Here is a 26,721-nt window from a genome sequence, read left to right as displayed (position 1 = left end):
ATGGCCTGGGATGGTGGTGCTTCTAGGAGTTGTAGGCCTTTTCTCTGTTTCTTCTAGGAGTTGTAGGCCTTTTCTCTGTCTAAACCACCAAGTCCTAGCAGTCTCTGCTTAAAGGGATATCCCCATGGTCATTCATAGCAAGCGGCCCTATAGCTTGGCAGCTTCTAGGAGTTGTAGGCCTTTTCTCTGTCTAAACATGCATAGGATTGCACCCTTAGGGTGCAATCCTATGGCCACTAGTCAGTGGCTAGACAGCCATAGGATAGGTCAGTTCCCAGGAGCCAGCCTCAGAGCCTGAACTCTGAGGTCGGTTCCTGGAGAACTGACCCTCACCCTGTTCCACGCTGCCTCGTTCGCAGCGTGGATCAGCCCTGTGTTCTGTGCTCATAAGAGCAGCATGGAGTGGTGAAAATGGGGTGTTCCCAGGGGCAGGGAGATCAGAAATGCTGGTGTTTCTGTGTGTCTTCCGGCCACCTGTCCTGTCCCTGCACTCTGAGGTCCTGCGGCTAGACAGCTGAATAAGCTGTCTAGCTGTGAAAGTAGGGTGGGGGAGTGAGGAGATCTGCTCCTCACTCCTCCTCCCACCCTGCACTGGATAGGCAGGCACCCCTGGGCTTGGAGGCAATCATCAATCCACATAGGATTGCTCCTTCATTTACTTTTCCTTTTTTTTGGATATTTATATCCCATGCTTCAACAGGATTCTCAGGGCGGCTAGCAATTAACAACACACTTTAAAATGCAAATGCAACAGATCAGAAAGAAAGAAAAGAAAAGGACACTGCAAAAAATTTCAAGTCTATTCTTTTTTTTTAAAAAGTAAGGTCAATATAAAATCCCATGGCAGAATTAAAAATGATTGAAGCTGAGCAATAAAATAAATGAAAAGTGTTGGGCAAATAAAAAAAAAAATTCTTTACATGGCTAACACTGAAAGGACATCAGGGAAGGGCCCGGGCGATTTGCTCTAGGAAGCATATTCTGATGTTGGGGTCCCACCACTTAAAAGCCCCTTCCCTGTTAGCCCCCCAACATAGTTCAGTTGATGGGGATGCATGGAGGAAGGCTGCTTACCAAGATCTGATGGTCTGGGAGGTACATACAAAGCCTGGTGATCCTTAAGGTAACCTGATCCCAAGCCCTTTGGACTGGACCGTGGCGGGGCTGGGGGGATTCGCTGTCAAATCTGACTTTTCCTACAGATTTTTCTTCAGGGGTGTGTGTGTCCCCTGTATTCAGAAACTCTTCTCCTAGCCTGATCTTTTTTCCAGCATCAGCCCATATACATGCAGGGGGCCTACCTTACAAGGGTGTTCTAAGGATTATTTATTTCATTTCTATACCACACAATAGCTGAAACCCTCTACTGATTATTGAGAGACTGTATGGGGCTGGGTGTTGACCACTTGAAATGCATAAGATGAAAGCTAAATATCATGTACCACAGGCTAAACCTGATACTTGGAAGACTTTCTGAGATTACAAGGTTTTTCTTTGTTCCCTGCCCACCCCCAGCCCTTTCAGTGTGTGTGTGTGTGTGTGTGTGTGTGTGTGTATTTATATGGTGTAAAGTAAAATTATTGGACCTGATCAGGCAATGTGTTGAGGGAAGCATTTGAAGATATAATCTTGGTTTGAGGTCAGTGGCTTCCTGCGAGGTAGGCATCTCCCCCCCTTTGCTTTTTCATGCATAACAATAGAGTGCTCTGTGACAACTCAGCGTCTTTAGATAATGCCCACCTGCGTGACATCTCAAAGGCTGGCACACAATTTTGAAAAGGTCATAACAAGAAAACTCAGCAGATTTTAAGTCTTTTTACACACACGCACCCTGGCTTTTTTTGTTTTTAATGCAAAGCAGCTCCATAGTGTTTCTCTTTGAGAGAAAGGGAAAAATGCTGGCATAATTTATTTGCAAAAGTATGAATTGTTCCAAGCAGTGGGTGTACTAGTATTTTATGTGCTCCCAGGTATCTTTTGATTTCTTTTCGTTTTGTTTCGTACAGTCTATTTCAGTCTCCAGAAGGAGCACAGCCGTTAGCATTAAGGAATTCCTGATGCTTTCCTTTGGCAATAATTCAGCAGAGGAGGGTATTAAGAGTCCAAGCTGGAACTTCTAATCTGAACCTCTTCAGAATTCAGGGGATTTTAGGCTAGAATCCTTTGATGTGAACGGACTTTGAAGGTTTTGACTCAATGCTAGGAGAAACCAATTTCTAATTCTCCAGGGGTCTGTGGCCCAAGAAAATGATTCCCCCCCCCAGCTGTTTCCTTATGTGGTCAAGTACTTAACACAAAGGGACACTTACAGTCTTCTCCCTGCCTAGGGATGTCAGTCATTTCAACTGGTCAGTATTTTTACTGATCTAATTCGCAGCTCCCAGACCAATGCATGGATTGTAACACGGTTACCCTTTGGACTTTTAATTCTTTTAATGTTCTACAGTTCTTGGCTCAAAAATGCATACAAATATTTGTATTTTAGGGACAGGGAATGCAGGAAACATATTTTAGGTGGAAATGTGTCCCAAAATGCATATTTTAGAGGGAAGTGCATACAAAACTTGTACAATTTAAATGTAAACTTTTTTAAACACAAAAGGAGATGGGATGAACTTATGACCAAACTGATGTTAAACTGACATGGACTGGAAATTGGCTGATCTGTACATCTCTATCTCTACCTGAACTTCTCTTTGTTTTTGGGAATTCTGAATTCTGCGGTCTAATTTCTAAAGTGAAAATGGATCATCCAACCCCCTCCATTCTCCTGGTTTTTAATTTCCAATTGTTGTACACCTTGCCACATACATGCAATTCGCCTTGGCTTTCAATGCCTACAGTTTGTTCACATCGTTTCCTTTTGTATATTAATGACACACATGTGCACATTAAGAAATCACTGCAAAATCACTGTCTTGATGTGAGAGGGCGGCTGTTCCCATCTGCCTGGACTGGTGCCCTGGTGGCTGTAATGTTTGCTTGTTGCTGGCCTTGGTTATCAGCCTGTCTCTGGCTACTAGTGGCTAGGGATGTTCTGGGAGTCTGGGAAGGGCATGCAGTCCAGTGGACATTCCCCACTTGGTCCCCCTGGACTCTAGTCCATAGAGCCCCATGCTTGCCCAACTTGACAAGCGCTGAGTTGGGCAAGGGCAGGGATCCCTGATCCCTTGGTGAGCCACCATTTTACATAAATGCCTATGTGTGCAAATGGTAGCCATAAAGCAGCCATTTATGCAAAATTACAGGCATCAGTGGTCCATTTACACCTGTAATTTTGCATAAATGGCCACTTTATGGCCACCATTTGCACTCATGGGCATTTATGAAAAAGTCAGAGCCACCATTTTTATGCAAAATAGTGGCTCAGCAAAGGTTCAAGTGGCTGGTGAGGGATCAGGTGGCTGTGTGAGGAGAGGAGGGGTGAATGGCTGGTGGGTGTCCAGTGAGACCTGGACTAGCATGAATTTGCCCATCCCTAGTACCAGCTAGTCACCTTCTCCCTCTTAGCAGAAGTGGCTGAATAAAGTCGACTGAATCCAGAAAGTGAAGGGCCTGTCAAACTTTACTGAGTGACAAACAAATAGTCCCCTGGCTAAGCAGTCAGCAGTATAAAACACCAGAGCAAATCAGGCCAGGCTTCTAACAGAATGAAACCACCACCACTACAGAACATACTGAACATGTTAGTCTATTTATACACAAGAACCTCAGGCAATAAAGGAAACTTATTTGGCTCCACTAGGCTGCTAGGCAATATCCCCCCCCCCCCCATCTCTACCTTGCAACTCCAATTTGCACCTAAGGCTCTCTGATGCATTCAGAACTGTTAATTAGTTCTGAATGCATCAGTACTCTGCAGCCTGAGTAACCCTGACCAATGCACCTAATAACTGCTTTAAGAACTCCAAGACCAAATTAACCCTTAGCTTGCATCTTATTTGGTGTGATCCCCCATCTTGTATTTCACCTCACGCAGCAATATTTATTTTATTTATTCATCTAAGATTTATTAGCTCAGGCGATGTACCACACAAATAACATCCTAATTCATATAAATCAAACCAAAAGCAGCAGACTAAAACAATCCATTAAAAGCAGCAATCCATTAAAAACAGCAGAGCCTAAAACAAAACAAAAAGCATCACAACAAGACTATCGAAATCTGTGACAGAAATCACACTGTTTGAAAACACAGCATAGCAGCAAAAATATACAGAGGATTAAAATGCCTGAAAGCCGTGGAGTCTGGTGGCTCAGATTTCGGTAGGGCTGTGAATTCAATCTGGGTTTCACCCAGAACTGTAAATCAGCTATCAAGGTGCTAGACCCATTTTGGGGATAGGGTTCAGCACTGTGTGTACTCCTTTAGAGCTCTGACTGGTTCTGACTGAAACCCAAAATGCATTTACAGCCCCACCACAGTTGGAGCCACCGGCCCAGAATGAAATAATGCATTTTATTTTATTTTATTTTATTATTTAAAACATTTATACCCCACACTATATCATTTGGATCTCGTTCGGATCTCATTTAGCCCAGTATTGTCCATTCTGACTAGCAGTGGTTCTCCAGGAACTCAGGTAGAGGTCTTCCCCATTACTGGTACTCAAGATCCTTTTGACCTGAAGATGCCAGGGATTAAAGTAGGGGCCTTCTGCATGGAAAGCATGTGCCCCACCACTGAGTTACCATTCTAGTGATGATACATGGACAGGCTTGGGAATAGACATCCTGGAGGAAGATTTTGGCCAAGAGGCATCAGTGTAGGATTCCTTTGCCTCAGGGCCAAACTAAATATTTTCCTATGCTATGCATGATTGGTTTCCTTACTCTCCTGCAAGCATGCACAGCCCTGATACAGATCAGCACCATGGTGCTTCAGGAGAGGAGGGTTTAAACTTTCCCTCCCACCACCACAACCCATGTTATGCCAATTGCATAACATGTAGCCAAAGGTTAGCTTGTTATTTACTCTGGCATAAGTACACGAGGCCCAAGTTTGGATCAGGACCACCATGCACTGGGGGGGAGGATTAAACCATCCCCACACCATTTTCTCTTGAAATCCCCCTGCAGGGTTAAAAAAAAAGAGGCTTTTGTTTTAACACCCCCCCATGTGCATGTGTGTGGGGTGGAATATCGGGGGGGGATGAACACGCGCGCACACACACACACACACACACACACACACGACAGACGGACATTTAATCTACTTCTCCCAGTGTGTAGTGACCTTGATCCAAATTAGGGCAGCACATGCTTACACTAGAGTAAATAAAAGCTAACTCTTGGCTACCTGTTACTCAATTAGTGTAGTGTGTAATTTGCCTCTAAGCTAATTGTTCCAACAGATCTTGTGCCAGTGAATTCCATAGGCTGTATATGCACTCTGTAAGAACTAGAAGTAGTTCCTTTTTTCCCCTGGGTTCTAGTGTTATAGGAGAGAAATACTTTTCGCTGTCCACTTTTTATCCCCTATGCAAATTATTATTTTTTTAAACCCTCAGATTGTGTCCTGCCTTACTTGATTTTTGTCTGAACTAACCCCCGCCCCCCGAAATGTATGTGCACACACTCACACAGGGCATGAAAATGAACCTGTCCCAAATCAACTGCTCTTCTCCTTGCTGCAAGTGAAAGCTAGTCCTGGCAACCCTCTTTTTTCTTCAGCAGCATTTTTTTTTTAAAGCAGCAGATCAATATCTCTGATTCCCCAGCCCACATTTTATAGTCCCCACTCCAGTTGTATTGTTGGGACTGCTTCTTGTAGTTCAAAACATTATTGTGTGAATTGGCCTTTTGTCACATCGGAAAGGTCAGACACATTTGATGCACGGATTTTACAGATCTACTTTTGGGGACTTTCAGCAGCCGCATTCCACATCATTTTATGCCTTGTCCTTTTCTGACCCTGTGAAGTTTAACTCCCATGTAAGGTATCTGATGGCAGAGCTGGCCCTTTCCTCAACAAACACAATTCAGAGGCTTCAAACTCTACATGCTCTAGGTTGTCATTTGTCCTGCATATCGTTAGTTTGCATGTTTTGCATCTCCATGAAATGCAGTTTGATTGTAACATTCATTCTGGTAGGATATTGTTGGAGTTGGGAGAGTGAGAGACAGGCACCAACCAGGGTTAACCAGCCATGCCCGCTTGGAACAATGGGGACAAGGGCAGCTTTAAATGAACTGAACTGAATATTTCAATTGGCCACACGGCTGCCTGCTCCAATTCCCTCCTTTGCTGGACCAAGATCTTAATCTAAAGTGACAACAACATCAGTTTCAGTGTGCACCAGTCACACAGAACATGACTTCCTTAACATAAACGCTATTTACATGGAGTGTCTGGCTAGAGCAGGGAATCAGGAGCGTGCCCAGCTAAGGTACAAGGCTGACAATGAAGGACAGCTAACAGGCAATGGAGAATTAACAGGGGCAAATGAAAGGCTGGTCCTCGGAGGGCACCACCCTGATGCATTTACGAACATGAGGGAACTTTGCCCTGCTAACCTTGCTTCCTATAACAATGCCTCTCACTGAAAAGGAAAAATGAGGACCGTTTCATTTCCAACACTTACCTGAATGCTTTGCGATTAACCTGGTTTCACACCTTGTGTGACATAAGAGGAAGGGCCTGCCCTGCAATTCTGAAATATTCTCAAACAACTATAACTGGTCGCATTCCTTCTCCAGCCCCCTCACCCCTGCTCCTGGTCTTCCATTAAATGTGTCTCATTCAGTTTCCCCACTGCCCTGAGCAATGAGTCGTTCCAGTGGGATAGGTTTTCCATAGCACGTACTGAGGAGGTAATGCTGAAGACTGATGGAGGATTTGGGGTTTGGAGGGTCATGTGTGGTGGTGGTAATGAGTGATAACTACTGATGCCACTGAATTTCGTAATTAGTTCGCCCGCTGGTTGAATGCCACCCATTTGTAATGGTCACCTTTTGAACGAGCCTGGACCATTTACAAATTTGCAAATTTGCTATTATGTTCGCAACTGATAGCGAGCTTCTGAGCCTGCACAGTCTAAACAATGCCATTTCTGTGCCTGTGTTGTATTGGTTGGTTTAACCCTTGAATGATCCAGAGCACCCATCACTGCTTTCCTTGTCATTGTCACCACAGCTTTGGCTCCACTAGGAGGAGGGGAAAAGACTCTGTGGGTCCATCTTTTCCATATGCCAGGGATCAGCAGTGGTGAGTGGGGATGTCAGAGAATTCCGCCACGGATCTCGGTGAGGCTGAATGCCAGTGCGTTCGGCCCCCCGAACTCCGTGGCGGAACGGCCTGCCCCCTTCCCCCCCCCTGCGGATCCCCCCCGGGACGAGACTCACCTGGGGCGGATCTTCCAGGCGGCGGCATTTCCAGGCTTGTGTAAAAAAAAAAAAACGTGATAGGCTGCGTAAATCTTTACGTAGCCTATCATGGTTGGGTGGGTTTAAAAAAAGAGAAAAAACCGCGTACGCAAATGGCGGCGGCTATGGCCGCCGCCATTTGCGTTCCTTCTTTTTACTGACTTACCCAACGTAAATATTTACGTAGACTATGATGGCGAAAATAAAGGGGAACGCAAATAGCATAGTGGGCGCTATTTGCGTCCCCTTTTGATTCACCATTTTAGCCTACGTAAAGATTTACGTAGATTAAGATGGTAAAAAGAAGGAACGCAAATGGCCGCGGCTGTAGCTGCCACCATCTGCGTACATGGTTTTTTGTTTTTTGTTTACCCAGAGCCCTCCGCGGCTGGAAATCTGTCTGCGGATGGCTCTGGCCTGGCTGGCTGCTCTGCAGAGCTGCAGCGGAGCACAGCTGGCCGTTCGAGGACTCCGGGGGGAGGAATGGAGCGCCTCCCCCCCCCAGCCAGGATTCCACCATCAACATAATCCGCGAAAGGTAAGTCGCTTTCATACATCCCTAGTGGTGAGTAAACATCAAATCACATAGGCAGGCCACATGTGGGAATATATGAGAAGTCTGTTTTGATCAGGATTTACCCACTTTGCGAACGGAACTGAGCACAAACTCAGACGCAATCTGCAGTCGATATCTGTATGTTTTCTAGGGATGGACGAAAGGGACTTACCTGGTCCCGCAGCTTGCTTCGCGATGGGGGGAAGGCGCTTCGGTTTTCCCCCCGAAGTTCAGGCGAGGGGGGGAGGCGACCCATCCCTCGCCGCCGAAATTCAGGCTGGGGAGGAGCGCCCCATCTACCTGGCCACGAAAAAAAAAGTAAAGTAAAAAACAAAACACACCCGTGATAGCCTACGTAACGATTTACGTAGCCTATCATGGCTAGATTTCCAAAGTCAGCTGTGATAGGACATGTAAATCGTCACGTAGCCTATCACGGGTGACTTTGAAAAAAAAAAAGCGCGTACGCAAATGGCGGCACCCATGGGGCGCCGCCATTTGCGTTCCTTAGTTTGGCACGTCTAGTCTACGTAAAGATTTACGTAGACTACGGCGAAAATAAGGGAACGCTATTTGCGTTGCCCTTATTTTCGCCATAGTCTACGTAAATCTTTAAGTAGACTAGACGTGCCAAACTGAGGAACGCAAATGGCGGCGCCCCATGGGCGCCACCATTTGCATACGCACTTTTTTCTTTTTTTTTTCAAAGTCACCCGTGATAGGCTACGTGATGATTTATGTAGCCTATCACGGCTGACTTTGGAAATCTAGCCGTGATAGGCTACGTAAATCGTTATGTAGCCTATCACGGGTGTGTGTGTTTTTTTTTACTTTCCTTTTTTATTTTGCAATGGCGGCGGCGGGAGCCGGTCAGAAGACCGGCCGCCGCCCCCGCTGAAACGCCACCAAAACGCCGCCGGGACCCGCCACCGAGAGGGACATTCGCACGAGGTAAGTCCCATCCGGGGGGGGGGGGGCGGCGGGGAATTTAACCACCAATTTCGGGGGGCCGAATGCGTTGGCATTCGGCCTCCAGGAGATTCGTGGAGAAATTCTCCACCATCCCTTATGTTTTCGAGCTTCCAATTCGTTCGACAATGTATACATTTGAAAAACATGGCGGAAAAAATGCGTACGTTTGAAAAAAAAAAGTGCTCAAATATACTTTAATCGTACATTTCAAAGATGTGCAAGATGGATTCATATATTTGGAAAATATGCATAAAATATGCACAGATTTTCATACAAAAAAGAAAAAAGCTTGCCATCTCATACAGACTCAAGTTGAGATGCACTTTGAGATGGAATTTGGAGAATTCTTTATAGAGCGGCAGGAGACTACTGAATGGGGTGAGCTATGGTGTGTGGGGGAGGGGGGAATCCCACAAATTCAGGCAGAAGGACCTTCCACGGGCAGAGCCCTTCCTCTCCTGGAAGGCAGACTCTGGACACAATCCAAGTCATGTTTATTTCAGTTTGCTTGTTATTAACTGCTGTTGGTTTTAGTAATTGCTGTTGAAGTTTCAACTGCTACTGCTCTACATTGTGGGAGGTGGAATGTTGTTTTAGTTGATTAATTTTAAGTGATTATTTTATTTTAAAATTATTATTACTGTATTTTCATGAAATCTTGTATGCTGCTTTGAAGGGGGCAACTGTGCTTTGAAAGGCAGCCTGTACACCAGGCAATAAAAGAAAGAAATAGCAAATTCCACTGTTCTTTGGCTTAAGGATGAGAATCCATTTAGAAAAGGCAGAGAAAACTCAGAGGTGTGGAGGGCATGTTGAGGCATATGCACTCCATGTTGAGAAAAAGATTTGTTGAAGCTCATCTAGACTTTGCATTTGTAGGTAATGAGAGAATTCCCTAAAGGCCCATTTTGATGCAATACCATCAGCTGTTTCCTTCCCCTGCCCCACCAATTCCCAGGAGTCTTTATTGTCTTCTAGTATTCTGACCTGAGATTGCATGTTTGAGACAGTTATCTGCAGTGCAGAAGTTGTTTCCACAAAAGCATTTGTGTGCATTACATGCGCTTCATTAGCCACAATTGTCTTAAATGCGCAATATAAGTAACCTTATGTATGATGTTGATGTTCCAGATCCTGATTATCATATTCCCCACACAAAAACAGACATTTCTCTATTGCCGATCTGGAACTTGTTGAATAGTTCACATCATGTTGGACTAATCCTGCATGATGTTGCACATCCAAGCATAGGTATTTAGGGTCTGGATCCAGCGAAGTTCATCTCAAACCTGATGCCCATTCAAGATGCTTATCTGTAGGGATGCATGAGAAATTTATTTCAGTTCCATTTTGACAAGGATTTACCCAGTTTGCACCTTCCACATTGAACACAGATTCAGATGCAATCTGTGGTTGAAGTCCATACATTTTCTAGCTTGCAGTATGATGCATGGACCTCCCCACCTGCCCATGCATCTGACAGCATGTGTACATTAAAAAAATTCCTATGGGAAAATGCGTACTTTTGAAAAATGTGCGCAAATATGCTTTAATCAATGGGAGTAGAAGGCCTGCATTTTAAAAATGCATACAGGTGAGGCGTACGTTTGGGAAAATGTGCAGAGATTTTCATGCAAAAATTTTTAAAAAAACAAAGCTCGCGATCTGACACAGAATTAAGTTGGAACAAGCTTCACTATGGAATTTGGAAAACCTTGGTGAGCTAGAGTTTTCCTGATTTGCACATCTTTACTTATTGGCAACTGTGAAGGTTTGAGGCCTACAGAGGCAAAGGAAAAAAGAGTCAGACTTAGAGGCCTGGAGTTTTTTGTTGGGAGGGGGTAACCCTGAGAGGAGTAGTTTTATTTCCCCAGTTTAGTAAGTGTCAGTTTCATTTCTCCACTTAAGTTTCATTTCTTCAGGTTTTGAAGCAGTACTTTTGATTTTGAGGAAGGAGGGTATAAAAAGAGAGTGAGAGAGCCAGTAAGAGTAGAGACAGCCAGAGCCTGAAGTAAGAGTGGAGAGGCAGCCAGAGCCTGAAGTGAGAGCAGAGTCTGAAGAGTGAGCAGGAAGAAGCAGCCTAGAAAAGTCTAAGGACACCTAGGTAAAGAAACTTGCATTTGGCAACTTTTCTTTTAATGCCTTTTGTATGACTCAGCTCTATTGTGTAAAATAACTTTAGTTGTGATTTGCTAGCTTTATATTTGCCAGTAAACTGTTGAGGTTAAACTCTGTGTGATGTGTCAATAACCCCAAGTCTACAGCCTGAACCCCACATTAATGGGAAAGAGGATCAAAAGAAGGAAAGTGGGACTCTTAAAGAGTAAAGAGATTCTTAAGGAGTTCCTCAGGAGGTCCAGGTCCTAAGGGGAAACTTGACCGCAATTGTGAGCACACCATTTCCATACTGAGCAATCATGAGCACACCTACATTTATATGCAGTGGTAAGGTTGCCACCTTTTAAGTTGTGAAATTATGGGTGATGTTGGTATCATTTTCTACAATATATAGGCAATCAAGGTGCTTCTTGCAGCCTCAATTTAAGCACAGTTATCTAGTTATATTTTTAAAGTTATTTCACATTAGTCAATTCAGAGTGCATTTTTTCTTATGTAGCAATACTGAAGTGACATGAGGTCCAAGTTGAAATAGTTTGCTCTATATTAATAAAAGATGTATCAATTCCTTCAATTGATCGAATAGGCAAATGTAATAATTGATTTGTAACTGATGCAAAACTTATTGTTATCTCTTGGAAGTTTCTTTCTTTGGGGAAACAACTTTCTTTGGGGAAACAGCTGCCTTTAATCAAGCAGTTATCAGTGAGATCACTCCAGTACTGAAGGAGTTGCACTGGTTACCAGTTGTTTTCTGGGCCCAATTCAAGATGTTGGCATTGACCTTTAAAACCCTATATGGTTCCGGCCCAGTCTATCTTAAGGAGCACCTCCAACAACACCAGGGATGCCACTCAATAAGATCTGTCTGTCCCATCAGCCAGGACAGCTAGGCTGGTGAGGACTAGGGAGAGGGCCTTTTCTGTGGTGGCCCCCACTCTGTAGAATTCTGTCTCTAGTGACCTCCTCCATGCCCCCTCTTTGATGAGCTTCTGCTGGACTTCAAAAATCTGGCTGTTCAGGCAGGCATTTGGGGTGGGTTAGGGTTTTTTTTAGAGCGGTGTTTTGTTATGTTGCTTTGTTCAGTTGATTATGTAAATTCATTGTATTTCATATTATTAGTATTGTACACCACCTAGAGTGGCTGGGTAGCCGGCCAGACGGGTGGCTAATAAATCTAATAAATAAATATGAATTTGGAAATCGCTGAAATCTAGATGAAAGCAAAGTTCCAATGCCTTGGTGTTAGCCATAGTGGCCTTAGAAGTCAATATGCAAATAAGTAACTGTTAAGTAACTGGATGAGGGCCAGTAAACTGAAACTCAATCTAGACAAGATGGAGGTACTGTTAGTGGGTGGTTCATCTGCTCGGCTAGGAGATATTCAATCTGTTCTGGAGGGGGTTGCACTCCCCCTAAAGGATCACGTTCATAGTTTGGGGGTGCTCTTGGACCCAGAACTGTCACTTGAGGCACAGGTGAACTCAGTGGCATGGAGCACTTTTTATCAGCTTAGGCTGGTATACCAACTACGCCCTTATCTGGACAGAGATAGCCTAGCTCCAGTTATCCATGTTCTGATAACTTCTCGTCTGGATTACTGCAATGCGTTATACGTGGGGCTGCCTTTGAAAACTGTCCGGAAACTTCAGCTGGTCCAAAATAGGGCAGCAAGATTAACAGGGACTGGCCAATGAGCTCATATTACACCAGTACTTTTCCAGCTGCACTGGCTGCCAGTCCATTTCTGGGCCCATTCAAAGTGCTAGTATTAACATTCAAACCCTTAATGGCTTGGGGCCAGGTTATCTGAAGGATCGCCTCCTCCCATATGTGCCTGCCCAGACCTTAAGATCATCTTCAGAGGCCCTTCTCCATGAGCCCCTGCCAAAGGAAGTGAGGCAGGTGGCTACTAGGAGGAGGGCTTTTTCTGCTGTGGCACCCTGGCTGTGGAATGAGCTCCCTAGTGAGGTTCACCTGGCACCTACATTGTATTCTTTCCGGCGCCAGGTGAAGACCTTTTTATTTTCCCAGGCATTTTAGCTCTTTAGACTTTTAGCTTTGCTATTTTAAATCTATATTTAAAATCCCTGCCCTGCTGCTAGGTTGTATTCTGGGTGTATTCTGGTTGTATTGTTTACTGTGGTTTTAATGTTTTATATATTTTGTATTGTTTTATTGTGTGCTCTTTGGTTTTAATTTTTCTGAACCACCCAGAGAGCTTCGGCTATTGGGTGGTATAGAAATAAATAAATAAATATTAATGAAAGTTGTCTCTGTAAGACTAAGGGCGCCATCCTATGGAGATAGACAGTCGCCTCTGACTTCCTCTGAAGTCAGAGGCAACCACCTATCCAGTGCAGGGTGGCTGAAGCACAGAGGAGAGGATTTCTTCCATGCTCTGACTGCCCTGCAGTTTGCCTTCTGTGAGGGGGCAGAACGGGGCTGGAGACTGCACAGGAAGCTGTCAAAAACAGCGTCCATTGTCTCCTCCCTTCCTGGCCCTAGGGAATGCCCCCTTTTCACCCTGTCTGTGTTCCACGTTACAAGCACAGACAGGCATGGAGGGACAGCTGTAATGGTTCTTTCAGCTCTGGCTACAAGGGGGCAGGGAGCACAGTTTCCCAGCTCTGTGCTCATAGTGCTGTCTACGAGCTTGGAGCTGGAGAACCGACCAATCCTATCTCCCCCAGACACTGTCTAGGGGACATAGGATTGCTCTCCTGTGGCGCAATCCTATCTAGGTAGGCGGCCGCCTCCAAACTCTGAGGCGACCGCCTAGGAGAAGCACGAAGGGGATCATTCCCTCTGTGCTTCTCCTGCCCTCCTTTTTTGGCTAGACAGCAAGGAGTGGGGAAGGAGGCTGCTGTACGGCACATTAGAACGCCCCCGGAACGCCCCCAGACATGTCCCTTTCCGGCCCCTCTGCACTCCTCTTGCAAGCACAGAGGACGGGGCTGTTCCGTGCTGCCTCCAAGGCAGTGCGGAAGTTGGGTGAGGTGGGTTTTCCAGGAACCAACCTTGGAGCACAGGGTCCAAAGTCAGTTCCTGGAAATCAGCATATCCTATTGCCATCTAGCTGCTGTCTAATGGCCATAGGATTGCTCCCTTAAAGGCTTTCTCCAAGAGGTGTCTTTATTATATACTTACTAATCACTGTATTGACATTAAACCTTGAGGAACTTACTTTTATAACACCGAAGAATACTCTCACTAACATATAAAAATTATATTAACTTAAACCAGCACTCTCATACTTGAAATGATGACTGTCTATTACTAGTAGATTTACTGAGGATTAACAACTAATAGAACAGTATCTGTTTCATGATTGCTAATCCCCAATGAGTGTTTTTTAATAATTAATTGGCACTTAACTAAGGGATTTTGTTCATTGTGGTGTCATATAGGAAGCAATAACAAGTTTCTATGGATGATTAAATGCCAAAAGGGAGTAGTCTTATGATACAGAAGTGGAAAGAAAAGGAGAGGGGTATGAAGGGAAGACATACAGATCTAAGTGTTTTCCTATTACCTATGATGCAAGAGGAAGTCGACTGTATTATTTTTACTTGCTCACAGTTAAACAGTTCTCCAACATTGTGATTTAGCCACCTCCACAGGGCTGCTGGTGGTGTACCTATTGGTGTTGTGTGGCTTTGTGTGGCTTTTATGGGGATATAAGGGGGGGGAGAGAGAGAGAGGAACAGGGGATGGTGCGTTATTCTGAGTCCATCTAACTCGGTATTGTCGAAGCAGCTCTCCAGGGTTTCAGGCAGGAGTTTTTTGAGCCCTACCTAGAGGTGCCAGGGTTGAACTTGGGACCTTCTCCAAGTGAAGTATGTGCTGTACCACTGAACTACGGCCTAGTGTGGAGCACATGCTTTGAAGTGGGGGGGGAGAGGGGGGCTTGACTAGTAGAGGCTAGGGATGGACAAAACAGTGAAGTTCAAGACCACCAGGATTCTCCGAACATTGTCTAGCAGCTCATCCGATTCCCATTTGCATTTGCTGCTCACTCTGCTGAAATGGGAAACTTGCGCAAATTGAGCAGTGATCGAAGAGGAGATTTGAGCACGTTTCCCTCCATAGACTAAAGCAGGGCTGATTAAGTCTACTGAGGAAATTTGCACAAATTGAACTGGGAATCAGAAATGAGATGAAGGAGAGCATGTGTTTGACAATTTACAAATATGTTTGGTGGACACTTGCTTGTGCTTGTGCTCGCATTTGGGGCTTTGAATGGGGTAGGGATGGCGGAGAATTTCTCCCCGAAACTTCGGGGGGCTGAGCGCCAACGTGTTCGGCCCCCCGAACAAGTTTCGGGGAGAAATCCTCCGAACCCCCCCCCGCCCCCCCGCTGGGACGGGACTTACCTTCACCGAATGTCCCTCCCGGTGGCTGGTCCGGCCGGCGGTTCGGTGGGTGTTCGAGCGGGGCGGGAGCGGCAGCCGGTCTTTCTACCGGCTGCTGCCGCCATTGCAATGAAAGAAAAAAAAAACAAAACGCCCCCTGATAGGCTACGTGACGATTGACGTAGCCTATCACGGCTAGATCTGCAAAGTCAGCCGTGATAGGCTACGTCAATCGTCACGTAGCCTATCAGGGGGCATTTTTTTTTTTAAACTTTCGCGTTCGCGGCCGGGCGAGGCGGGAAGCCTCCTCCCCGGCCTGAATTTCGGCCGGGGCGAGGCGGAAAGCCTCCCCCTCAGCTTGAATTTCGGCCGGGGCGAGGCGGGAAGCCTCCCCCCCCTGGCCTGAACTTCGCGGGGGGACCAGCGAAGCGCCTCCCCCCCACCGCGAACGTCCTTCGACGACAGGTAAGGGACTTTCGTCCACCCCTAGAATGGGGCATGCTCATGCATTTTGGGAGTGCAAACGAAATGCTCACACATCCCTGGTAGGGGCACAATTAAGACAGGGTTGCTCTTCTTTAACTAGACAAATTATGGACAGTCTGTTTTTCAAAGAACTGAAACCATTGAAAAAGAGTAGGAGATCTAATTGCAGCTATTCCCAACCCAATGCCCTCCAGATGTGTTGGACTACAACTCCTAGCATCCCCCTTCCAGGCAGAACCAGTGTTGAGTGAGGCTGCTGCTGTGGTTGTAGGTGGCCATTACTGAGGTCCCAGAAATCCTTGGGAAACTATATTTCTCAGAGGTGTTGGTGCCCCCTTGCTGCCCCCACCAGCTAATAAAGACTGAAGTTAGTGACGCTTGACCAATGTTGAGCTTTGTGAATGTCATATCTTGTGCAGTCTGATATGAACTGACCTGATCCACACCTCTCAGTCTAATATGGTTATTGGAACTTAACTATCCACCAAATTTCACACTTCTCCAAATACTGCAGTGCAATTTTGGCTAGTTTGAAGAATATAAGAAAAGAGCCCTGCTGGATCAGGGTCCATCTAGTCCAGTATTCTGTTTGCACAGTGGCCAGCTAGCTGCCCACGGGAAACCCACTAGCAGGAGATGAGCACAATAGCAGCTTCCTACGCATGTTCCCCAGCAATTGGCATTGAGAGGCATACAATCTCTCAACCTGGAGGTTGAATGTAGCCATCATGACTAGTAGTCATTGGAAGCCTTATTCTTATTAATTTATTGAATCCCTAGTTAAAGCCACCCCAATTGGTGACCATCACCAAACCTTGTTGTAGCGAATTCCAAAGTTTCATTATGCAAAGTGTGAAATACTTCCTTTTGTCTGACCTGAATCCCCCCCCCCATTTGTTGATAATCCCGGGTACTAGTAGTATAAAAGACACAAAGAGGAATTTATCCCCTTTCTCCATTCCATGCATAATTTTATGTGCACATTTTTGTTAACATATCAAAATACATTTAAAATGCCTGTTTTGAGAAAGGATACATTTAGAAACATGTATCTTGAGAGAAAATAACACATTTAGAAATGTGTGTTTTGAGAGAAAATATGTTTTAAGAATATATATGTAAACATGGCTTTGAATGCACATTTTAATGCATTTTTTTTCTTTCAAACATTGCAGATTAATGGAGAAATGGGACCAGACAGACACATGTGAATGAAACAGACACCAGAAATAGATTGATTTGCCCATCCCTCCTCCATTTCATTGCTACTGACAGGTAAGTTTTGGTGAAAGGCGAAAGCGGAGTTAAGAGAGTGGAGGTGGAGAGGAGGGGTGTCCGGATCACATGTTTCCAGTGAGTAGTGATGTCACCAAAATTTGTAAATTAGTCTGCTCATTGGTCGAAACTCGCACATTCATACCTCTCATCTTTGTAGAGAGCTTTGATTGCCGTCTTACAACTTCATTATTAATTTCAGAATAGATTGAGAGCTTTGGAGCATGCACAACCTGCATCTAAACTATGGCCTTTCTGCACATGCACTGAGTTGGTTGGTTTTGCCCCTTTCCTATGTTACGTAGGAAGGCCACATGGGAACAACCCATCAGGAAATGGTACATAACATGGTGACACAATGACATCGTGACACATGACACAGTTACAAACTATGGCCCCCAAGAGGCAGTTTGATATTGCCCCCAAACCCGAGTACATGAAATGAGATCTTGAATTAAAAGAAAACCCTCACCTGAGATTACAGGGATGTTTTTGTTACTTACTGAGGAAATAACCAAATCATGTTGGGTACGTTCACCTATCACCACTTAGGTGTGCAATGTGAATTCTTGATGACATCATGTGTGACATAATTGGGGGGTACAACGAGACCAAGGGCTCAGAGAGAGCTCACAACAAGCTAATTGGGTCCAATCTAACGTTAAATCTGATCAATTGGGGAGAGCCCATTTCAGACTGAATCTGGGGGAGCTCACCCATCACTAGATAGAAATACCTCTGAGGGCCAAAGCACACCGATATGGATTTGCTTTAATGGATCACCATTTCACAATATAAACTGCAGGTTTGAGGGGTTAAGATGTAGCTGCAACCTATGTCTTTAAAGCAACATGTGCTTTGGGCCATAATGAAATAGCTTTGGGTTATGTCAAATTGGGTTATGTTATCCCCCCTTGCCACTTCATGGATGTGACTCATTTGCTCACTGTGGTCTCTGAATGAAAGGATGTTTCATTCCATGGAATTCTTGTGTAATCAAATACAGAATTCCTCCACTGACCTGACTTTGCTTTAAGGAAATCCTGACCACATGAACAGTAGCCAGGACTGTGATTTTCAGAATTATTGGGAAAGTGGTGTAAACAGGACATTTTTATTTATATAGCTCCGTTACAGTGTAATTTATAGTGTAATATAAGCAAAGAACAGCTCCCTGCCCCCAGGAGCTTACAAGTTGATTTTTAGAAGGTGGGGAGAAAGACAGCAGAGGGAGGGAAGAGCAAAGGAGCAAATACAGTTACATATATTTAGCTTAGGCTGATATGCCAGCTGCAACCCTACCTGGAGTTATCCATGTCCTGGTAACCTCCAGGTTAGACTAGAGTAATGTGCTACTTGTGGGGCTGCCTTTGAAGACTGTTTGGAAACTGCAGTTAGTGCAGAATGAGGTTGCTCAATTGCCAACTGGGTCTGGGTGTTTTACAACCATGTTACGCCTGTGCTGTGCCAACTGCACTGAGTCTCAGTCCATTTCTAGAGCCAATTCAAAATGCTGGTTTTGATGTTTTAAGTCCTTCATGGCTGACAGGTTATGGTTAGGTTACCTGAAGGACTACCTGTCTCCATATGTACCTATGCATACCTTGAGATCTTTAGTGCAGGGCCTTCTCTGGGTGTTCCTGCCATCCGAGGAGAGACAGGTGACTATGAGAGACAGGGCCTTTTCAGTGTTGGTTTCCATGTTGTGCAACACTCTCTCCTGAGAGGTTTACCTGGAGCCTTCTGTATTGCGATTTTGATGCCAGGCAAATACCTTTTTTATTTTCCCAAGCTTTTTAGATGTGATTTTAATCCAGTGGAAAGTTTTATGCTGCTTTTGCCTTTTTGTAGCTTTTAGGGTTTTTTTTTTTTTCCTCTCGTATTTACATTTTAATTGTTTTCTTCATTTTGTAAACCACTCTGGGAATATGATTGAAGGATGATATGAAAATATAAAGAGATAAATAAAGAAATAAGTTTCAACTGAGGATGAAGACAGCTGTCTAGTCATTAAAATTAACTACTGGTAACTAGCTAATACTAAACACAAGGAACATTTTATAAGCTGTTTGAATGCTTTGAAATCTTTCTACTGTTTATTTTTGCTGCTTATTTTTGCTTTTACATTATTTGTTTTGTTTTGTTTTGTGCTGCATTGGTGTATACCCCTTGCTGCTTCTTTTAGTGGTGCGTCATTATCCTTTTTTTAATTGTGATTTTGTACGTTATGCTTGTAATTCACCCATATACCATCCAGAGAACTTTGGCAATTGTGTGCTCTCAAAGTATAAATAGATGCACCATCTAACCATGTTTTGAAGCATTTGGATGTCATTTTCACCTTGCCAAAAGCATAGGGAAACATGAACTTGTAATGAGTTTGAAAACCTACACATGGGGAAAAAGTGTAAGACTCCATTTAAACATCTGGACGCGTACGTGGAACAGTTCTTTCACAGCTCAGAAGGATCACTAGTTAAAATCCACCTGCATTATATTATCCCTGCATATGGAAAGCTAACCTTTCTTGTCATTCCTTCCCCCTGATGTATAAGCTTTCCATATGTGATTTTGATCTGAGTGACTGTTTGTTAGAAAGCAACCCTGTGTGCATTCTAAGGTGGTGCTTTGCATTGCGTGCAATGTTTGCATTGCGTGCAAAATTGCTGATACACGCAGGTGGTCCTTTTGCCTATTTTTAATGAAGTTATTGGACTGATAGTTAAAGGCATGATTCTATGCATGTTTAGACAGAAAAAGTCCTACAGCCCTTATCATTCCCCAGCCAGCATGGGGAATGCTGGGAGTTTTTCTGTCTAAACATGCATAGGGTTGTGCTTTAAGCTCTTTGGCAATATAACTCCAAACCCTATAACATGCGAAGAAATGGAGAGAAAATGAAACAAGTGTATGTAGACCAATATTCAAGTCTCTGTTGTATTTTCTTAAGCACTATGATGACTTTTTAAAAGAAAAAAAATGAAAGAAAAATGATTGAGTGCTCAGAAAAAAAGGCTCTGAACCTTTTTCACTGAACTTAAAAGAGACAGGAAAGCACAAATACATTTGGGTGCTATCCACCTTTGCCATTTCCCAACAAGATCGGTAGATCCCTAAGAATTATCATCAGATTTGGAGGATCCCCGGAGGCATCAGGACTATTGTAAAACTTTCTCTTTTATTTGTTCTAGATACATTTTTATTGTACAAGTCATGGATGGAATATTACACCTCTTTCAGTCTTAGTAGCTTTATATTTTGGGTGGCATTTTAAGAGACCTGTGGCTGAATTCTCAAGCCCATTTAACATTGCTAAGGTATATGTAGTAGGGATGTACACAAATTTCAGTTCAGTTCATTAATCATCAGAACTTGCCCTGTTTACTGCCCTGAACACAAAGGCGAGCACATTTTTCAGGCAAAGCTTGCATATTGCTGAGCCTGAAATCACTTTTGCAAAATGCATTAGTTAGAAAAATGAGCCAGTGTGGTGTAGTGGTGTGAGTGTTGGACTGGGAGCTGGGAGATCTGGGTTCTAGTCCCCACTTGGCCATGGAAGCTCTCTGGGTGACTTTGGGCCAGTCACAGACTCTCAGCCCAACCTACCTCACAGGGTTGTTGCGAGGATAAAATGGAGAGAAGGAGAACTATGTACGCTGCCTTGGGTTCCTTGCAAGAGGAAAAAAGGTGGGATAAAAATGCAATAAATAAATAAGAATAAAAATATGCATTTTCATGCTTTAGTCAGTGGGGGAAAGTACACATTTGGGTGCGCACTTTAAAAATCTGCATCTAAATGTGCACTTTTCCCATTTGAAGAACACCAAAAAGATGGTGGACTGAGCTTCGAGGTGGAACTCGGGAACTTTGTGCTCAAGGATTGATGATTCTATCATCCCTAATATGCAGATATTCTTTTAGGAACTTGTCATACTCAGGATGAGGATGGTCAATTTCCTTCACTCTCTTGAAAAGTGAAAGGGTGTGTGTGTCATTTTATCCAGTGCCTCACCCTTGATAGATTACCAAAGAAAGCCTGGGGAGTCATCCCTGGCAGATGATGGGTTAAAGGTGCAATCCCATGCATGTTTATATGGTAAAAAAGTTCTACACTTCCCAGCATTTCCCAGCCAGCATGGCTGGCTGGGGAATGATGGGAGTAGTAGGATGTTTTTCCCATATAAACATGCATAGGATCGTGTCCTGAATAATTCTAGGAGCTTCAAGCATGTTTTTCGTGCCTCGTGTTTGCCTGAGATTGGTCCTTTTCTCTTGCCCCCTTAAGTTTGAAGGATGGCATATCTAGGGATAGGTGAGGAATGTGTTCCATCTCAATTTTTATGCAGATTTACCAAATTCATACCTGCCAAACCAGTAAGCGAACTGGAACAGACTTGTCTGTGCACCAAAATCCTCACTTTCCCAGACTTAACGCTACAGTTTTCCACTCACAAAAGTGTGCAGAAAAATGCACACGTCAGGGGAAATTGTGTACGAAAATTGATAAATTATGGAAAGGTGCACTCAAAGATGTGCACACTAAATAGTGGAAATAAATCATGCACATAAATGCATGATTGAAGGAAAATAGCTAACAAAAAATGCGTGGACAAGCAAAAAAGTGTACACAAAAAATGTGCACATTTGGGGAAAATAGGACTCCCAAAATGAATATATTAGAAGTGGACACAAAAATTCATACCACCCTAATGGCAGAAAGCGAAGAGGATCTCAAGAGCCTCTTGTTGAGGGTGAAAGAGGAGAGTGCAAAAGCTGGTTTGAAACTCAACATTAAAAAAACTAAGATCATGGCATCTGGCCCCATCACTTCCTGGCATATGGAAGGGGAAGAAATGGAAGCAGTGACAGATTTTATTTTCTTGGTCTCCAAGATCACCGCAGACGGTGACTGTAGCCATGAAATCAAAAGATGCTTGCTCCTTGGGAGGAAAGCTATGGCAAACCTAGACAGCATAGTAAGAAGCAGAGACAACACCTTGCCGACAAGGCCTGTATAATCAAAGCTATGGTTTTCCCAGTAGCAACGTATGGCTGTGAGAGCTGGAGTATAAGGAAGGCTGAGCGCCAAAGAATTGATGCTTTCGAACTGTGGTGCTGGAGAAGACTCTTACGAGTCCCCTGGACTGCAAGGAGGTCCAATCAGTCAATCCTAAAGGAAATCAACCCTGAGTGCTCACTGGAAGGACAGATACTGAAGCTGAAGCTCCAATATTTTGGCCACCTAATGCGAAGAGAAAATGCACTGGAAAAGACCCTGATGCTGGGAAAGACTGAAGGCAAAAGGAGAAGGGGACGGCAGAGGATGAGATGGCTAGATAGCATCTCCGATGCAATGAATATGAACTTGAGCACACTCCGGGAGAGAGCGCAGGACAGGAAGGCCTGGCATGCTATGGTCCATGGGGTCACAAAGAGTTGGACATGACTGAACGACTGAACAACAACAATTTAAAATTAAATGCATACGTTGATGTAGAACTGGGTACTGGGCTGAATTGAAGTTATGGTAGGAAAAATGAGAAACTGAACAGAACCAAAATTGACAGGTTCCCGAAATATATCTACAGCTACTGAATGGTGTAGGCACACTGGTGTGTGTGTTGTAGTAGTGACCAATGGAGTTAGGCATAGGAGGGATTCACATCCCCACTCAGCCATGAAGGTCTCTGGGTGACTGTAACAGAAACCCCCTTTGTCTACCCAGAAGATGAGCCATAATCCCTGAAGCTTGCCATCATGTAGACACTAGACAGCATCTTTTTCCACTTGAGCCCCCAAGGAGCATCTGACTGGAAAAACCTAGCCTTCTCCCCCTATTTTTCACCCTCAAGAAGTATTCCCTAGCTTATATTGCTCTTCCTTCAACATCCATAACTTACTGTGACTCACCTGATTGGTGTCACTGGGGTTGGGAAGCCAAACTCAGGCAGTAGTTCTTAGTTACAAAGTTCTTAGAATGACCAGCTGGAGTGCCTGCAGTTCCAGGAGAAGAGGAACCAAACGTTGCTGGTCTCTCAGCAGAGCCAATGGAGTGGCCCTGATTACAAGGATGACACCAGGCTTCAGGGGGTCCTTCGGCACAGTGTTCTCGACGGGCCCCCTTTACCGCCACATCAGGTTGGCCACTTATGAACTGCTCCCAAAGAGGGAATGCATTACCACCAAAGAGGACAGCAATTTGCATAAAGTTTGCATATGCTAATTGATAACTGCACATTTAGAAATAGTTATGATAATTTAGATAGGAATACGGTACCTCATCCTAGTCTGGAAGACTGTGACCCCCTGCATGCTTTGATCAGTCTGCTGTCCAGGTGTTGCTGATGGGCAACTTCAAGGCCCCAGTTGCTTGCCCTTCTTCGGGCTATTTGTCTTTAAACTGGAATTGGACAGGACAGTTGCTCAAGACAAGTAGAGGCTGCCTTCAAATAAAGGATGGTCCTCTGTAAAAGAGGGCATGTGGCCACCCTATGGCACACCCTGACTAGTGGCTGCTGCCCCCAGCTTGTGGGCCTGCTGGCACCATCCCCCACCCCACCCCAGCATTCCTCTTTTCTGAACCAGTTTCCCTGGCAGGTGGCACCTGTGCTTTGGAATGGGAGTTGAGCTGCTGCTCCCATCTGACGGTGTATTAAGACCATCAGAAGATCAGACCATCTAGCCCACCATTCTGTTCACACAGTGGCCAACCAGCTGCCCATGAGAAACCCAGAAGCAGGGCGTGAGTACAACAGGACCCTCCTGCCCATGTTCCCCAGCAACTGGTGTGGATAGGCTCACTACCTCTGATACTGGAAGTAGCATATAGCCATCAGGATTAGTAGCCACTGATAGCCTTCTCCTCCATGGGTACTTGTGTGGGTACTTTAACATGTCATGTGGCCAGCCCAGATGCAATCTGGTTTGGCTCCGCTCTCATTCCAAAGCACTGTCACCATCCACGAGGGAAGCTTTGTCCTCTGGGGTGAGTGTGAGTAGTGGTGGCAGTGGCACTTCGGAAGGGAACCAAGCTGCAGTGGGTGGCCACCATGTTAAATTGTCCCCAAATGGGCAATTTTACACTGTAGATGGCAGCCATAGATGGGAGCCATGCGTTGGCTTAGGTCAGCTCCCATTCATCAGCTGTGATCTCCTGCCGGGGGCAGGGTGTGGCAGGGCCAGGGGATGGCCCCCTCTAAGCCCATGGGTCCTCAGCAGCTGCCAGAACCATGCTGACCCCTGACTCTGGCCCTGCTTCCTCCTCCTCCATCCCCTCTGTTGCCACCTGATGGAATGGATGCCGCCAGGTGTCAGTGAATGGAGACAGGAGCCCTCTGGTGTGGATTATCTGCAGACCTGATGGAGGGAGGAGCCCCATGTGGGTGGATTCTCTGCAGAGCTCATGGTGGCCCTGCTCCCCTCCCCTCCTCTCCCTCTGCTGCAGCCTGATGGAATGGCTGCTGCCAGTTGACCCCCTGCCCCAGGACTTAGGCAAGTTCATACTTTCTAGGTTGGTCAATCTGTGACCTCTAAATGCAATCTCCATATGTAAGGATTGTGTAGCTCCAATTACCCATTGCTGGTGGAAAGCAGGAGGAGACAACTATCCCCATCTTACTCTGAGAGTTTCCAAGGGGCATCCAGCTGAAAACAGTGTGTGTACTGGATGGAGTGTTGCTCTGATCCAGCATAGCAGTTATGTGTCCCTGATTGCAGGGTTTGCTGTACAGGTGGAGAGTGGATCATGGACCGGAGTCAGGGACATTTTGTGGCCCTTTAGAGAGAGAGGATAGTTCACCCATCTCAGTTTGAGAGGGGGTATACTACCCCCCTCCCCATCTACCCCTATTCTTCTCCCACTGAAGATGTTTATATATGTAATGTAAATAACCTCTGAAGTCTCTTAATAGTCTTCAGAGGTTATTTACATTACAAATGTGTTTCCTCAAACCCTTCCATTTCTGAGCAGTGGTGTGTTTTGACAGAAGCGCCTTTATGAAATTATAGATTGCACGAATGGAGCAGAATTCAAGTCAATCACAGGGCAGCAGCTTTATGAATCCGGATGAGGTCACACGCCTCCTCAAGGATGCCGTTTGTGAATAAAACATCAAAACCAAGGAATTTTGTGCACACACATAAAAAATGGTACAGTGATCCCTCCATCTGGCTAGTGTGTAACACTGGGGCCTAGGCAGAGCGCAGAAACTCCAGTTAGAACCTGGACCAGAGTTGGATTGAGGATCAATGTGGAAGCAGTTGCAAGCCAGACACTCAGGGTCACACTAATTGAGACACTGGCAATCTGTGATTGTATTTTTCATGTCTTTATTATTTTTTAAGCAGCTCAGGTATATATGTGCTCTGCATCTGCAGAAGAATTGGACTGGGACCATCATACTGGGGGAGGAGGGACTTCCCATTGCGCCATTTGCAAAATGTATATTGTCCGACTGAAGCTGCTGTTTGCCATGGAAAATATTGGGGTGCTGGTATGTTTTCCCCTACAGAACAAATTGAGGGTGGAGGAGAAGTGGATTTAAATCTGGAAAACTGGGGGGGGGTGTTAACCCCTCCCCCCAGCAGTGTGGTCCCACTGCAATTTGGGGACCCTCACAGTTGATATTAATTCTTTCTTCTAAGTGGGAGAAATCTTGATCTTGGATTTCCTGAGTCACATCATGACTTGTTGTGCTCTGAGCTCAGCTGGTTTCCTGAAGTGTGGATGGAGCATGCCGGCCAAGTGGTTAGAGAAGCTGGCAGTGAGTGACTGAGAGTAGGCAGGGAGATACACCTGAAGCAAGACTAAAAAGTCACCCAAGTAAGAGCAATGTTATAAAGGCCCCACATGTAGAAAACTAGCATGTCAGAGAGAAGGCTGAGGTAGAATACATATCCCAAAAAGTGCTAGCTTTCCATAGGCAGGGCATTTTTTGAAGTAGGAGAGCATTCAGTCATGCAATTCCCTCTCCTGCATTCTAAACTGATAGAGTCTCAAGAGGGCTGTGCCATATGATTCTTCACAGGGGGCTCATAGCTCCAAGGTAGAGTGCATGTTTTGCAAACCGAGGATCCCAGGTTCAGTCCCCAGCATCTCCAAGTAGGGCTAGGGAAGACTCTTATCTGAAAATCTGGGGAGCTATTGCCAGTCAGTGTAGGCTGAGCTAGATGGACCAATATGCTGAACCAGTCAGTATAAGGCAGCTTCATATCTTCTGAATATTTAGATCAGTTCATAATAGGCTGGTGTTGAACGTTGACCTTTTTCAATGTTCAGGCTGAAAACAGTGCTTCCAGTTGTGGGCAAAAATCCCGCACCCCCCAAAAAACCCCTTAAATTTGCTAAAATACTTCTTTAAAGAGTTGTTTGCTGTCACTTTTTCTTCTGACTGCTGCTTTGGCTCTAGACTGGTTTTGGCTGCTTAAGCCTGCCTTGTCTTTCCTGATCATGTGATCAATATGATGTTATGACGATACATATCCAGTCAGATTTGGCTACATGCCAACATCACTGAGGGCAAGCAAAGCTAATTCTGAGTGAGGGCAACACTTCCTGAATAGGGGAACACTTTTGTCTCCTTTTACAAGTATCTC

Source organism: Heloderma suspectum, chromosome 7, assembly GCF_057233095.1.
Source record: "Heloderma suspectum isolate Gila_16-S chromosome 7, 16-S_ref, whole genome shotgun sequence".
Taxonomy (NCBI): Eukaryota; Metazoa; Chordata; class Lepidosauria; order Squamata; family Helodermatidae; genus Heloderma; species Heloderma suspectum.
The sequence above is the reverse complement of the archived record's forward strand: the minus strand, read 5'-3'. Positions refer to the sequence as shown.